This window comes from Drosophila mojavensis, unplaced genomic scaffold, assembly GCF_018153725.1.
Source record: "Drosophila mojavensis isolate 15081-1352.22 unplaced genomic scaffold, ASM1815372v1 contig_16, whole genome shotgun sequence".
Lineage (NCBI taxonomy): Eukaryota > Metazoa > Arthropoda > Insecta > Diptera > Drosophilidae > Drosophila > Drosophila mojavensis.
The window spans coordinates 3,703,482-3,719,604 of NW_025318693.1; positions in this window are offsets into that span (position 1 = coordinate 3,703,482).

Below are 16,123 nucleotides of genomic sequence, written 5' to 3' on the forward strand. Positions count from 1 at the left end.
GCAACAACAACAACGGCAACAGCAGCAACAGCAGCCACAACTACATTCTGGGCAACGCCATCAGCGCGTCGCATAATGTGCCATATATATATTATGGCCAAAGGCCATTTAATGCGCCATCGTATATGCATGGGATCACAATCTCGCCATGCTTTGGTCATTTGCCGCTCTCAAGTACTGCACAAACTGCAATCGCTCTCGCCACACCAATGTGCGCCACAGTATTCCGAATGAGGCTAAGAGGCGGCCCTCTCGCATAATGCTGAATAATGGAATGTAGGTGCAAATGATGGTCGGCTTATGGTGTTGCTGCTGCTATTGTCCCTTTGAATTACCATCGAATCGTACCCAGCATGGCCTGCAGCTGTTCATAAGCTGCTGCTGCCTTTGATCTACTGGAATTGACAGCGCAGGGCCTATCAATAATTATTGCTTATTTTGGCTGGCATTCAATCAACTTTGCAATTATCTGGCACAAGATCCGATTTCAGCGCTCGAATTTGTATATACTTATGTTGGAGCAGAAAAAACAAATTCTGCAAATGAGCAGATGCCTATTATTTTTGCCCCTACTCTTATTATTATTTCCAAGAAATTCAACTTACGCAATGCTTGCCAATGGGCTTATATGGAATTGTAAATGCCGTTTGTTATATTTTTCTAAATTTACCTATTCATGTGACTATTGTATATATGTATATTGATTTATTTGTATATCGCATGCATGAAAAATTTAATTTATACATAAATGTTCTAGCTTCAATTGAACTAAACGCATTTTCTTTGACACTCGCAGACAATATATAATATTATTATATTATATATTATTATTGATAAAAAAAAAAAACAAAAACTGATATATGTCTTTATAATTATGTATGTATATAAACTGGTTTCCGAGCGAGATTTCAGGATTCGGTACTGCATGCCCAATGTGGGCTATTAAAACTTGTGGAATCTGGATGCAAATAGTTTGAGTGTTTGACAGTGAAATAGCCCATCTAAAGAGACAACCTGATTTGTTTCAAGTGTGAGCTCCATCCCATTTCTGCCAGTCGCGTTGAGCTGGAATGTGTTTCAATAAATGTTTTCACACATTGACATGGAAAATTGGAAATTATCTATGTCATCATCGATTCATATGGTTGTATTACTCTTGGCTACTCTGAACTGAGCTTTATATAGTAAATGGCGAGTTAATTACACTATTTATATTTAATTTATAAGTATATTTAAAAAAAATTGATGTACAATAAATAATGATTGTACTATTTATATTTAATATATAAGTATATTTATAAATATTTATATATAAAAATATGTATAAATTTATTAAAACTTTACCTTACTTAAAGTTTATTGTGATTATCTTAAAGCATGCTTCAATGGATTATAACTTTTCATTATTGTAGATCAATTGAAATAGAAAGTTAAATATTTTATGATTGACTTCATCTGAAAACGAGCAAAAGTATTTTCATTTAGCAGCACAGAATTTTCCTATATAAATTAAAAATTTCTTCTGTTTGACTTGGTTAGATTATCGTGACTCGGATTACTAAACTCCATTAAATTCTAGTAGCCTAAATAATTGGAAATAATTGATATATTGATTAAACATTTAGTGCGCATTACCAACATGCTTTAGCTCTTAGCAAGCATTCTTAAATAATCATCTGAGCATACATAAGCATTGGATTGATATAAGCTACTGAGCTATTGGCATATGTTTTCAACTTGCTCTTATCCCTTGTGCTGTTGAGCAGCTGCAAAAACACAGACACCTGAACAGGATAGTTGAGGGTGAACGATGCTTGACACGGCTGACAGACAGTCAGGCCAGCAACAACTGCCACAGAGTTGTTGTTGCTGTTGCTGCCCCACTTGGCCTGCAGTTTATGACCGTAATATATTTTTGCTTATGCCCCGCCCTTGGACAGTTGTTATTTGCGGCTTTTTGGCAGCTTGACGCTTGCTGGCAAAAGTTATTGAATTGCCACTTGTGATAAATCAATGACAAGCTAAGAGGCGAAATACACGTTGACAAATGAAGCGGCTTAAATCTGCATATGTGTGTGGGGTTTATTTAATATATCATAAATATTGAAGAATATATTTTTATGCATGTTCTTCTCTAGATTTGCATCGATTGCTTACACAGCCATGCTCGGAGAGTTCCGGCCAGTCGGATAATCAGCATTAAAAAGTTAGCTAAACTCAGCAGGCACTTGAATATACGACCTACAGAAAAAGTGAAATATTATAACAATATATATGTATATTTATACATATATTTATACATATTCGTACCCTGTTGCTTGCAGTGTTGCGCTGATTGTGTGTGATGTGGGTTGAGCAAACAGCAATGCATGCTGCACACTTGTTTACGTTTCTACAAGCATTTATTATGGCCATAATCCTTTGACCTTATGCGTTTTTCCGAGCAGAACCGAGCAGAACAGAGCAGAGCAGAGCAGAACATATGTGTGCGTGTTCGCGTGTGTGTATTATGCCATGCTTAGCCCACAAACGGAGCTATAATTAAATTAAAACTTTTTCCATTTGCGCTTAGCACCGTGAATACAATAACAAAATTAAATTCCAGCTCACAGCGCGCGCAGCTGTGAGGCAAGCTCAAAGAGGTTCGCCGAGAGCTCAAGACTTAAAGATAGTGAAACACTTACGAGCCGACAACAGCTAACAATTGCACTACACGGCGTATACTCGATGCGATAAACAGTTCGAGATTAAGCGCTGCACGGCTTAAGTGGCTGGGCAAGCATGCCAATGCGAATGCGAATAGAAAGAGTAGAGGAGCGTGTCTGCCTGTCTGTGTGTGTGTGTGTGTGAAACAGTATTTAAACTAAACCGCTGCCATATAAGTGAGCTTTGTCATCGAAATGTCTAAAGTGTGAATTGCTTAAGTATGTGAGCCGTTGGTCCTCTAAGCTCACGATTGCCACTACAAATTTTCATTAATTCTTATTTGTTGAGCAAAGAAAATACTCTAGAGTAATTTATATTAAGTGTGTGTTTTCTTAGGAGTAGCCGACAGTCAAGTTTTTAGTTTCTATTAAAAGTTTGCCCATGTTGAAAGACTTCAATGCATATTTTGAACTATTTCATGTTGTATTTGTTTTTAAATGAAAAAGTTCTTTGTTTTTTATTGAAAATTTTTAAACATATTTATTAATGTAGTTAATAATTGTAGATTTTTATTTATATTTATACGAATTAATTTTCGATTTTTTTATATGCAGGAAAAATCAGCTGTGACTTTAATAGTTGCTATTATTACCTTAAAATTAATATACTATATTTTTAAATCAGTATTTCACTATGCATAGAGTAAAACTTAACACATATATATATATTTATATATATTATATAATTTCAATATAATATGTATTTCAATATAATATTAGATTAGATATAGACTCCCATTGAATAATTCAACTATTTGTAATAAAAAGTAATAAGAAAGCGCCAACATAAAAAAATAAAAAAATAAAAATAAATAAATTCAAAGGATGATTAAATTTCTAAATATTCAATTTTTAAATGCAAGATCGTTGATATTACATTGACTGAATAATAATCGAAAATATTCAGGAATAGCTATAAGTAAAGGTATGTTAAGTACAACCCAGGCTAAAATATAATTCGAGTAAAATATAATCTTGAGTATGCCAATGTATTGGCACATCGAATCATAGAGCATTTAAAGAGTCACTCAGACCGGTTAGCCGCAGTAACCGCTATAATTCCATGGGTTCTAGTGGCTTAACATATATACATATGTATATGCACACATTCATGTATGCATGTGCATCGTTGTTGTTGTTGTATCTCTATCCGACTATCTGCTAGTGCAAATTAATTTCCATTTGAAAATCCACAAACAGTAATTTTACAAGCACTTAACTCAGGATAGCAGCAGCTGCTGTTGTCCCGCCGAGCCGTTGGCCAGCTGCGTCTCCATCTACTGGTTGCACTTGTGGGTGCAGCTATGGCTCAGGCCGGGCTGAGCTGAGTGGGGCGTGGCAAAGCGGATTACGGCAAGAAGCGCAAGAGCTGCTTCACTGGCCAACAGCTTACCATAGAGTTGAACACGAACGATACTTGACCAACACTTGGGGCTTCATTCGGCCACTGGCCAGTGTGACTGCAGTCCAAAGTCCAAAGTCCGAAGTCCGAAGTGCAAGCGTTTTTCGGCATACAAAAGTTTTAAATGCAGAGATAAAAGTTGAACGCAAAGCGAATCAAACAGAAGAAGCACCACATAAAAATGCTTCTATTACAGATTTTCAGCACCAACAGAGTGGGAGGCAGAGAGAAAGAGAGAGAGTGAAAGAAAGAGAGAGATAGAGCGCAGCTAGTATGTGTATGCTCGACATAGATGCATATCTGTTGTTATTGTATGGAGGTTGTTTGGGTAAATGGGGGTCAGTTTGAAGCTTGGGGCCAGCTTGGCTATGGCTATGGCTATGGCTGTTGGTTGTTGTTCGCTGCTGCAGTTAGTTACAACACGTTGTGCCCGTGCTGGCCCGGCTATAAATACATATGTTTTAATTTCCGCACTTTTGGGTCAGACCCAAACACCGACGTAAATAGGGGGGTGGCGGGGCCAGATTAAAGGCGGACAACGGATGTGATGTTGGCAGGTTTCCGTTTCGCTCCGTCTTCTTTTAACTGCTGCTTAAATTTTACTGTGTGCGTGTGTGTGTGTGAGTGCTTACACACATACACAATTTGGTTCAATTTCATGTTGTGAAAGGCGCACACAAATGCTGACCGACTTAGCAGACGTTGCAAGTTTTTATTTTCTTTTTTCGATTTTGTGTTTATGTTTTTGTGCGCACTTCAACAACATGTCCAATAGCACACACACACACACACACACACACACACACACACACACACACACATACAGACACAGTTATTTATGTGTGCGTGTGTATCCTGTTGGAATTTCATAAACATAATCATGTGCTATGCGACAATCACACTCACACACACACCCACAGACACACCCGCAAAATTCATCGATCTTTTATTTTTTTCCTGCTACTCACAGAACTCGGTTAAATGACTCATGAAATTGCTGCTGCTACCCATTTGTTTGTATAGCGTGTGCATGCATGTGTGTGTGTGTGTGCGCGTGTGTTTGTGTTTGCGGGTGTGGTTGTGTGTGCTATACGCCCATGTATTAGTTTCAAGTGCTCGCTGTGTGCGCTCATGGCAAAGCAATAATGTTTGTGCGCCTGCCGCTGCCGTTCGGTTAATAATTTAGGCTTAAATACAAAACGAGCTCAAGCTGCGTTGCGTATACGACATGGTGGACATTTGAAATGGGTAAATGGCATGTGGAGCACTGGCGGGGCGCGCACCGAGCCGGGCAGCTTGTTGACACATGTGTACATGGCGCACTTTACACGGACTCCGTGGCAGCCCAAAGTAGCCGCAAAGCCAATTGTTGAAAGCGAGTGAGTGAGCGAGCGAGACGGCACGACCGGACGGGTCGTCGTATGTCAAATAAATCTAAGCGATGCTAAAGTCCGAGTGCGAGCGTGTTAAGTGGGCTCAAGACAAGGTTGATTGGGCGCGAACTTTGCACACGATTGCAGCGCGTTCTCATGGGGAAGGGGGCAGGCAGACGCGAACGAGCTGGGGCATGGCGCCTCGAATAGCTAAGTTGCCTGCAAACTTTGGTTTCGGCATATGCCTAAGGGAAGTGAAATGTAAATACTGCGCAAAATGAATCTCAATAGAGGTGAATAAAGTTCTAAACTGAATTGCAATGAAATTGAGCTATAAAGTTGCAATTTCTAATATTCTAGCTCTTTGCCAAACTGCTTCAATCACATATCGAGAAATTACCTTGAACTGTTTTGTGATTCTCGGCTGGATATTTGACTTGAAAAATTCAATTAAACATGCCATGTTTGTCTACAAACATAACACTTCCCCCAAATGGTGTGGGTGTTTATTTCATAAATTGAACATTTAGCTCGAGAAGAGTATATTTATTTTGTTGCCTAAATTATGCATCGTCGAGGCCCACAGACGAATGCTGGCAATATTTCAGCATTTTTACTGAAATCCCAACAGCCCACACATGAACAGCACACTTTGTGTATGTATGTATGTGTGTGTATGTGTGTGCATGTTTGCTGGCTAGAAAGCAACCGCCTGGACCGCAGGCTGGCTATTTTCGGTTACAATGCGGTGCCATCAAATTACTGGTCTCATTTTCTATGCCGAGTCTATTATAGTCCCAAAAAATGAAGCCGAGACAAAAATGCGACAAAAAACGGGCGTTAAGTTTCACACTACCAAAAGAAAAAGCAACCAAAAAATAAAAATAAAAAGAAGTATAGCAGAGAAAGCATAAAAACATAGAAAAGTATTTGGGCTCCCACATGCGATGGTCACGCAGCGGCAACATAACCGCAAATATGCAAATTCTCGACAGGAAGGTAACAGCCGGAGCGCCCGAGTCCTGTCTGAGATGGAATGTTCAACTTTGAACCGGGTCCTGACTTGTAAGCTAATGCCTTGCTTTGGCTTAAGCCTAAAAAAAAAAAAAAAAAAATTTAGAATAAAATAAAAAAAAAGGAGATGAGCACGTTATACTAAGATATACTGCCATGGACTGTTCTCAAAAGTTATGACCAAGACACGAACGTCGAATAGATAGTCTTTTTATGCTTACTTCGGCATGTTAATAGCAGATAAAACAGCAATAATCACTTATGAGGCAAAGTCTGGATAAGTGTTAACCGTCCTAAGAAAGAACAAAATTTTGAAGAGTATTTTCATAGAGTACTACTCAAGACTGTTATGAATGCTTTACCATAATTAAAAGTCATATATGTATGTAGATTACGCTTTTTATATATGTAACTTATATTTTATTAAATTACTTATTGAGAATTATTTATTTAGAATTTTAAGTTGATTTAAAATTTAAGCAAACTTAAAAAAAGTGTTTTCTAAATATTTTTCAATAAAAATGTTTAAATATTTTTTAAATATAGTATAATCCGGTTATAACGACGCTTAACAAACTGTCGCTATTACCGGAAGACGCTTTAGCCATATAAGTTTGCTCATATAAATTTGTCCGTACTATAGCGTCCGTACGGTTATTGACGAAAATTATCGTCCCCAGACAAACTTATTTGAGCAAACTTATATGGCTATAGCGGCTTCCGGTAATTGCGAGTGGAGTCGTTTTAATCGGATTCTACTGTATTTATTTTAATGTATAATCTAACTACTTAAAATTGTAATATACGTGATTTCCCATAAATTACAGGGTATTAATTTAAATAAAGTTTATGCAACAAGTATATAAAGCAGGCTTGGCTCCTAGGGTGTCGAAGAGTATATAATCTATCTATTTCCAAATGCAATTTAACCGATTTCCCACTAATTACAGGGTATTACACAGTTTTACAAACAAAATTACTAAGCATAGGCTTGACTCTTAGGTTATGTTAGGGTATATAATGCAACTATTTACTTTTATTCCCATTAATTACAGGGTATTACACAATTTTGGCAACAAGTCTACTAAGTATAGGCTTGGCTCTTATAGTATTCATGGAATTATTTGCTTTTCTCTGGCTTTGCCAGACGACTGCATCGCTGCGGTCTTGGTCAGTTAGCTGTGGCTCAGGGCGAGAGGCTGGCAATGCAATGTTTAGAGCGTGGAGAAACTTAAATTAGTTTATTTATGCTTTGTTTGCCAAGGACTTCTTTTTTGGGGTAATGTCTTTTAATAATTTGTCGTGGCTGATAACTTTCGGGCAAAGTTTTTTGGGCGTTGCTGTTCATGAGGAGCTTAGCTGCGGCAGGCTTTTCACCAAGTTTCTGCTGATTGAGTTGCCTTTCCGCGACTTTGGCTTTAAGTTGTCAGCGGCGATCTCTGCCAGTGCCAGTGGCTTCTGCCAAACATAAAAGACAATCAAACAGTGCGTAAAATGTTTGCGAAACCCAAAAGGGAATTAATTACAGTCAACAGCCAAGCCGTAGCGAGCACCCGGATCCGTGCCTTTCTTTTCGTTTCCTTTCTTTCCATTTTCTTCCCATTGACTTGCATTTCACTTCGAAAGTAGCGTACGCACTTCTCTCTCTGCGTTTACGCCTGCCCGAATACTTTCCACGAATTTTTTGCTCTGACATTTTTATATCGCTTTCATTCTTTGCTGCATACCTTTCAAATGGTCATATGAGCACTTTGGCATCAACATTGTCACAAATACTTAATGAATTTAACCCTCTAATATCCAGGATTGCTTTTCCGTGGACACTATTTCCCATTAGAATACAATTTTAATTTGAAATTATTAAATAGTAGCTTTTTATATCCATTTAATTTATTTCATATAAAAGTCAAATATTCTTACACAATGAAAATATTAAAGGGTTAATATTTTCTTTATAAGCAAATATTAAATAGGGCATATGTGATTTGAAAACTAGAAAAGCGAATTTAAATAAATAATTTTATAAATTTTTATTTATTAAGTACCAGATTAATGTACTTAGATAAAATTAAAAAAATAAAAAATGAAAAAAAAATAAATAAATAAATAAATAAATAAAATAAAATAAATAAATAAAGAAAAAACAAATAATAATAATAAAATAAAAATACGAATTTAATATGAAAGATTTTTCTTCGAGAATTTAGATAAACATTAATATTTTTGTTAATTTAAATATAATTAAAATAAATATTTTTGGTTGTTGGTTTTATATTATTTGTGTTGTTAATTTATTATTTATTTTTATATTTTCCTCAAACGAAAATATTTCAAATGGGAATTTCATAAAATGAAATATTGGCAATTAGAAATTTGATAATGGAACATGTTTCGAAAAAGATAAATTAGCTTTAGAAAATATTTTTGTGTAGAAATTTCAACAGGAAAATTTTAAATAGAAAATTGAAAATTAAAAAAAATATAAATTTGATAGAGGAAACGATTTTAAAATTAAATTTTGATAGACTATTTCGCAGAGTCCCTGAATTTATGTAAATATTTATTATATTATATTATTTATATGAGCATTTTAAAGTTAATACAATTTTCCCAAAACTTAAGAGAAAGTTGTTGTTCTTCCAATCTTGTCTTGTAAAAAGGAAATTTGCATAGTAAGTGTGTTTGACCTGAGACTTGTTGCCTTACAAATTATTAACTTTAACATGTTCTATATATGGTATATTATATACGGTATATATGTATACATTTTTATTTATTATACCCTGAATCCATTTTCAATGGTATAATGGTTTTGTTGAAATGTATGTAACAGGCAGAAGGAGGGGTGGCAGACCCCACAAAGTATATATATTCTTGATCAGGGCGACGAGCTGAGTTGATTTGGCCCTGTCCGTCTGTCTGTCCGTCTGTCCGTCTGTCCGTCTGTCCGTCCGTCCGTCTGTCCGTCTGTCCGTATGTATGAACGCGTCGATTTCAGAAGATATAAGAGCTAGAGACTTCAAATTTTTTTTAAAATGTTCGTAATTACAGCGCGCATATCAAGTTTATCATTAAAAATCGATAACTCATCCCGATCTTTTTTATCGATAAAAAACCTTATCGAAAACCAGTTATAAAATTATATCTTCTACACCTTTATTGCTAGAGTCTCCAAAATTTTAATGTATGCCTATATGCAATTTATACAATTTCGGTTTTTGTTAAAATTTACCCCCCACCCTTAAATTCACCCCCTCACCCTCACTTTTGTAAAAAGCGTATTTCAAATACTAGAGACTTGTGCTTTGGCAATTACATGCATATCCATGTCATAATCATAATCTGAAAGTTTCATGAAGATCGTACGTCCACAAAAAAGTTATTAAGCAATTAAGTTCTCATAGTAAGCGCTCACTGCCGCCCATGCGTGTTTATGCTTGTGTGTGTGTATATGTATGTAATTGTTTGTGTATGTGTGTGTGTATGTGTGTATGTATGTGTGTGTATGTATGCCTGTGTGTGCGTGCGTGCGTGTGTGTGTGTGTGTGTGTGTGTGCGTGTTTCTTGTGTAAGCTGAAAGACGCGAAAAATGATTGAAATAGCTATTACTCCAAGGGTTCAGGGGATCTCGTAGTCGAGTAGTCTCGACTAGAGCTTTCTTACTTGTTTTAAATACATCGAAATTGAAATTTCAGCCATACTAAATGGGCATTTTTATACCCTGAACCCATTTTCAATGGGAAATCAGGGTATAATGGTTTTGTTGAAATGTATGTAACAGGGAGAAGGAGGCGTGGCAGACCCCACAAAGTATATATATTCTTGATCAGGGTGACGAGCTGAGTTGATTTGGCCCTGTCCGTCTGTCTGTCCGTCTGTCCGTCTGTCCGTCTGTCCGTATGTATGAACGCGTCGATTTCAGAAGATATAAGAGCTAGAGACTTCAAATTTTTTTTAAAATGTCCGTAATTACAGCGCGCATATCAAGTTTATCATTAAAAATCGATAACTCATCTCGATATTTTTTTTATCGATAAAAACCCTTATCGAAACCCAGTTATAAAATTATATCTTCTACACCTTTATTGCTAGAGTCTCCAAATTTTTAATGTATGCTTATATGCAATTTATACAATTTCGGTTTTTGTTAAAATTTACCCCCCACCCTTAAATTCACCCCCTCACCCTCACTTTTGTAAAAAGCGTATTTCAAATACTAGAGACTTGTGCTTTGGCAATTACATGCATATTCATGTTATAATCATAATCTAAAAGTTTCATGAAGATCGTACGTCCATAAAAAAAGTTATTAAACAATTAAGTTCTCATAGTAAGTGCACACTGCAGCCCATGCGTGTTTATGCATGGTTGCTTGTGTGTGTATGTGTTTGTGTATGTGTGTGTGTGTATGTGTGTGTGTGTATGCGTTTGTGTATGTATGTGTGTGTGTGTATGTGTGTCTGTATGCGTGTGTGTGTATGTATGCCTGTGTTTGCGTACGTGCGTGTGTGTGTGTGTGTGTGTGTGTGCGTGTTTCTTGTGTAAGCTGAAAGTCGCGAAAAAGTATTGAAATATCTATTGCTCCAAGGGTTCAGGGGATCTCGTAGTCGAGCAGTCTCGACTAGAGCTTTCTTACTTGTTATACCCTGAACCCATTTTCAATGGGAAATCAGGGTATAATGGTTTTGTTGAAATGTATGTAACAGGGAGAAGGAGGCGTGGCAGACCCCACAAAGTATATATATTCTTGATCAGGGTGACGAGCTGAGTTGATTTGGCCCTGTCCGTCTGTCTGTCCGTCTGTCCGTCTGTCCGTCTGTCCGTATGTATGAACGCGTCGATTTCAGAAGATATAAGAGCTAGAGACTTCAAATTTTTTTTAAAATGTCCGTAATTACAGCGCGCATATCAAGTTTATCATTAAAAATCGATAACTCATCCCGATCTTTTTTTATCGATAAAAAACCTTATCGAAACCCAGTCTCCAAATTTTTAATGTAGGCTTATATGCAATTTATACAATTTCGGTTTTTGTTAAAATTTACCCCCCACCTCTAAATTCACCCCCTCACCCTCACTTTTGTAAAAAGCGTATTTCAAATACTAGAGACTTGTGCTTTGGCAATTACATGCATATTCCTGTTATAATCATAATCTGAAAGTTTCAATAAGATCGTACGTCCATAAAAAGTTATTAAACAATTAAGTTCTCATAGTAAGCGCACACTGCTGCCCATTCGTGTTTATGCGTGGTTGCTTGTATGTATGTATGTGTGTGTGTATGCGTTTGTGTCTGTATGCGTGTGTGTGTGTATGTGTGTCTATATGCGTGTGTGTGTATGTTTACCTGTGTGTGCGTACGTGCGTGTGTGTGTGTGTGTGTGTGCGTGTTTCTTGTGTAAGCTGAAAGTCGCGAAAAAGTATTGAAATATCTATTGCTCCAAGGGTTCAGGGGATCTCGTAGTCGAGCAGTCTCGACTAGAGCTTTCTTACTTGTTATTTGTTGGGTTCAGGGTAGTATCTAGTCGAGCACTCTCGACTAGAGTTTTCTTACTTGTTTATATTTTATATTATTTTATATTTCATATATAAGATATTAATTAAATAGATATGTATAATTAAATTATTTTCAAAGTGAAGCGCTTAAAACTTTAATTCTACGTAAAGATTTTTTATTCTTTTTTTTTTTTTTTTATACCCTGAACCCATTGAAAATGGGAAATCAGGGTATAATGGTTTTGTTAAAAGTATGTAACAGGCAGAAGGAGGCGTGGCAGACCCCACAAAGTATATATATTCTTGATCAGGGCGACGAGCTGGGTCGATTTGGCCCTGTCCGTCTGTCTGTCCGTCCGTCCGTCCGTCCGTCCGTCCGTATGTATGAACGCGTCGATTTCAGAAGATATAAGAGCTAGAGACTTGACATTTTTTTTCCTAGGTCCGTGTATATCACGCGCATATCAAGTTTTTCTTTAAATATCGATAACTACTCCCGATATTTTATTATCGATCAAAAACCTTATCGAATGCTAGTTATTTAATTATATCTCCTACACCTTTAGAGCTAGAGCTTCCAAATTTTAAATGTAGACTTATATGTATTTAATATAATTTCGATTTTTGTTGTAATTTATCCACCCCCTCACCCTCACCTTTGTAAAAGGCGTATTTCAAGTACTAGAGACTTGTGCTTTGGAATGTACATACATTTGAACATTATGATTATGTTCTGAAATTTTCATTAAGATTGTACGTCTAGAAATTAATACGTGCGTGTGTATGTATGTGTGCCGAAAAGAAGTGCAGAGTGAATATCAGATTAGAGGGTTTAGGGTATCTCCTAGTCGAGCAGTCTCGACTAGAGTCCTCTTACTTGTTTTTCTTTCAGCTCGCGCTGCGGCTTTAAATCAAAACTTCAACGGGCATAACAAATTCATGCTGACTGCTTGGAGGCGCAGGCATAGATGACTTGTCCCTGATATATCACTCAACGGGGACAGGGCCACCTGTAAAAGTGACTGAGATGTGGCCATGGCCAAGTGACAAATTGGCCACATCAATTACAGAAATTTATTTTACCGCTTTGTTTGTATTGCTGGCATCTCGTTGCCCGCTAACGCCCCAGAGCCGCCTACAAACTCATTTCTTGTACTTAATTTGGGCTTTCTCTCTTGCCATCTCATTTCCTCTCTCGCTCTCTCTGTCGTTTTGGCGCTGTATGTGAAGCGAAGCGAATCGGAGCCTCTGCTTGTTCGTTGAAAAAGGGCAACGAAATGCGCATTTGGCATTGTTTTCTGTCTCGGTCAAGTGCGGAATCCTCTCAACCCGAAGGCTGAGTTTTAGGTAGAGTTACGGTATTTCGTTTTTTTTTTTTTTTTTTTTTTTTTTTTTTTTTTTTTTTGGGGGGTTTTGGGGGGTTTTTGTCCTGGGGTGTTGAACAAAATTAGTTTTATGATGAGATGCTGCGGCTCGACGTTCGCTGCTGCCTGCTGCTTCTGTTGTTGTTGATTTACGTTTGTTTTGTTTGCTTGCCAAAATGCTTAGAAAGCAACATCAACTAACAGTTTTGCCCACTAACACACAGACACACACACAGAGGCATGCATGTGTGTATGATTATATACATACATATACAAGATCTATGCTTGCATGTGACAGTGTATGTATATATTCATACGTATGTCTATGTGTGTGTGTGTGTGTGTGTAGTGTCTGCTTGGCTGGCGATAAAAACTGAAATTTTCGTACTGAAAACAAAAGTTTTGCATTTGATTTATGTGCATTTTGGTTTAGCTTTGTATGTAGCGTAAAATAGTTGAGGCTAAAACTAGATATTTTGTTGAGATGAGGGATGAGGGTTGAGCAGGAGGTGGATGGGGATGGGGATGGGGATGGGGATGGGGATGGGGATGGAGAAGAGCCGATGAAAAGTTAGCTAACTGGCCAGTTCATAAATTCTATTCATTATAAATGCTAAGCCGTAAACCGTTTGCATGAATGGAAGCAGAAAACTGTGCCATAATTATATAGATGATTAAGGGGTTACTTGATGTCCTAGTTTAGAGCATTGACATTGAAGAACTCTAAGCAGCTTATGTTACAGGACTATAAGATGCATTTAAGTGCAGATAAGTTTAGTCAAATTATATTCATTTGATTTGTTGTGCTTCTATTTGTAACTGTTGTAGTTCAGCATCTGAATTATGCATTATCAAAGTTCAAGTAATTCGCTTTTCTCCGTTGAACAAGTCGATAGTGGGTATGCTGAAATGTGTTCGCCTCATTAACTAACCATTTGGCTTCCGCACGCTCGTTCATGTCGTTTATGTTTGTCATGTCCCTACCCTGACCAGTCCTATTCACACACAAACTCCCACACTCACACTTACTACCCCTGCTCATGGAGAACAGTTTCAATTTTATCATGTGATTTCTACCCCTGCTGTCCGACTGACATCCTTATAAAACGTGGTGGCAAATGTCTTCATCAGAAATCAGCTAACAAATCGGGTAGCGACTGCCATTCAATCATTGTCACTGGCAACGATGTCAAAACATTCTCCCCTACTTGATTATGAAAGAGGGTGTGCACTCTATAGCGTTATTATGAAACGCATTCCATACAGACTATCGCATTTGGTGGGCAGTGTGCATAGAACTGAGAGCTAGATGGTCAATATTTGGGAGAATAGACACGATTTATTTAGTCTTCTTTTGATCATGAATCAATCAATCATCAATTTAGGGAAATTAATTATATTTTATTTTTATATTTTTGGTCAAGACATTTCCATATATAGCTCATCGGACAGCATAGATCGCTTTGTCTCCCATATAACTTACGAATCAGATACTATGCAGTCCCTCAAATACGAATTGAGAAATTAAATGAAATAAATGAAATAAACCTATTTTAATTTATTTTTAAACCTCAAACCTTTGCCTTGTTAAAAATACAGCTACAATTATAGTAAAAAATCTATGTTTTAATAAATTATGAAAATTATTCAATATTTTTTTTTCATTATTTTATATATAAATCACATTTCAACCAGACATCGACTCTCGTTTCTTTATTGGTATATTTTGATGATATACTGCACATGATATGCTAAAAGTATTCATATGTGAATTCTGACTGGTGGCAAACTTCAATTTACGGCTCATGAATTCAGATTGAAATAATCAACTGCAACGACAATCGCTTTTCAAATTCACCCTAAATGCGACCGTGTGTATGTGTGTGTGCGTGTGTGTGTGGGTGGGCTGGGGGGTGGGGGCACTCCTAGCGGCTGCGCCGCAATTTATGCTACACAATTTGTGGCATGACCAGGACGCGCATGAAGTTTTTCGATTTGCCAAACTATTTTTATGGTGCGTTTGCTGATACGATTTCGGGCAATTGCCCGACTGCCCGATTGTCCGATTGTCCGATTGCCAATTGGCGATTGAAGTGCATTGAAATTGTTTGCGTATGCTTCATTGGGGTCACATCCATCAGATACAACCGCATAGCGACGGTCATTTTTAAGTGTACATTGTGTGTTTATGTGCGTGTGCGTGTGTGTGTGGGTGTGGGTGTCAGTGTCAGGTTGTGTGCATGTGTTTGGTTGTGTTTTCATGACCACTCAACGAGCTGACTGCTGTTTGGTTCAGCTGCTTATAGTTTATCAATGCAAAAAATGCATTAAAATAGATATCGATTTGGGTAGCAGCAGGAGGAGCAGCAGGAGAAGCAGCTCTGTGGCAGCTTCAGCTATTCCGGCTAATGCCAAATCGGAGCGCTTTGGTCAGCGCCATCAACAAGTTTCAAATGTTTTCACTCGTTTGTTTACCCTCGCCTTCGGTTAAGCGCCTCAGCCACAAATCCTTTGCTCTGGGTCCCTTGTGCATTCACTTGGAAATCAAGTGAGACATCGAGACGTTGTCATCCGCATCGCCTCCGCCATTGTCTTCATCATCCATTGCCATTGCGATTGCCATCGCCTTCGTCATCGTTTTATGCAAATATTGCGCACATGCCGGCTCTCGTTTCGCAATTCTCCTTACTTCGCATTTCATTTCTAATAAAGGAAGACAACAAATATGAATTTAATCAAGCCGAATTCAGAATGCCCTAGCATAGCATA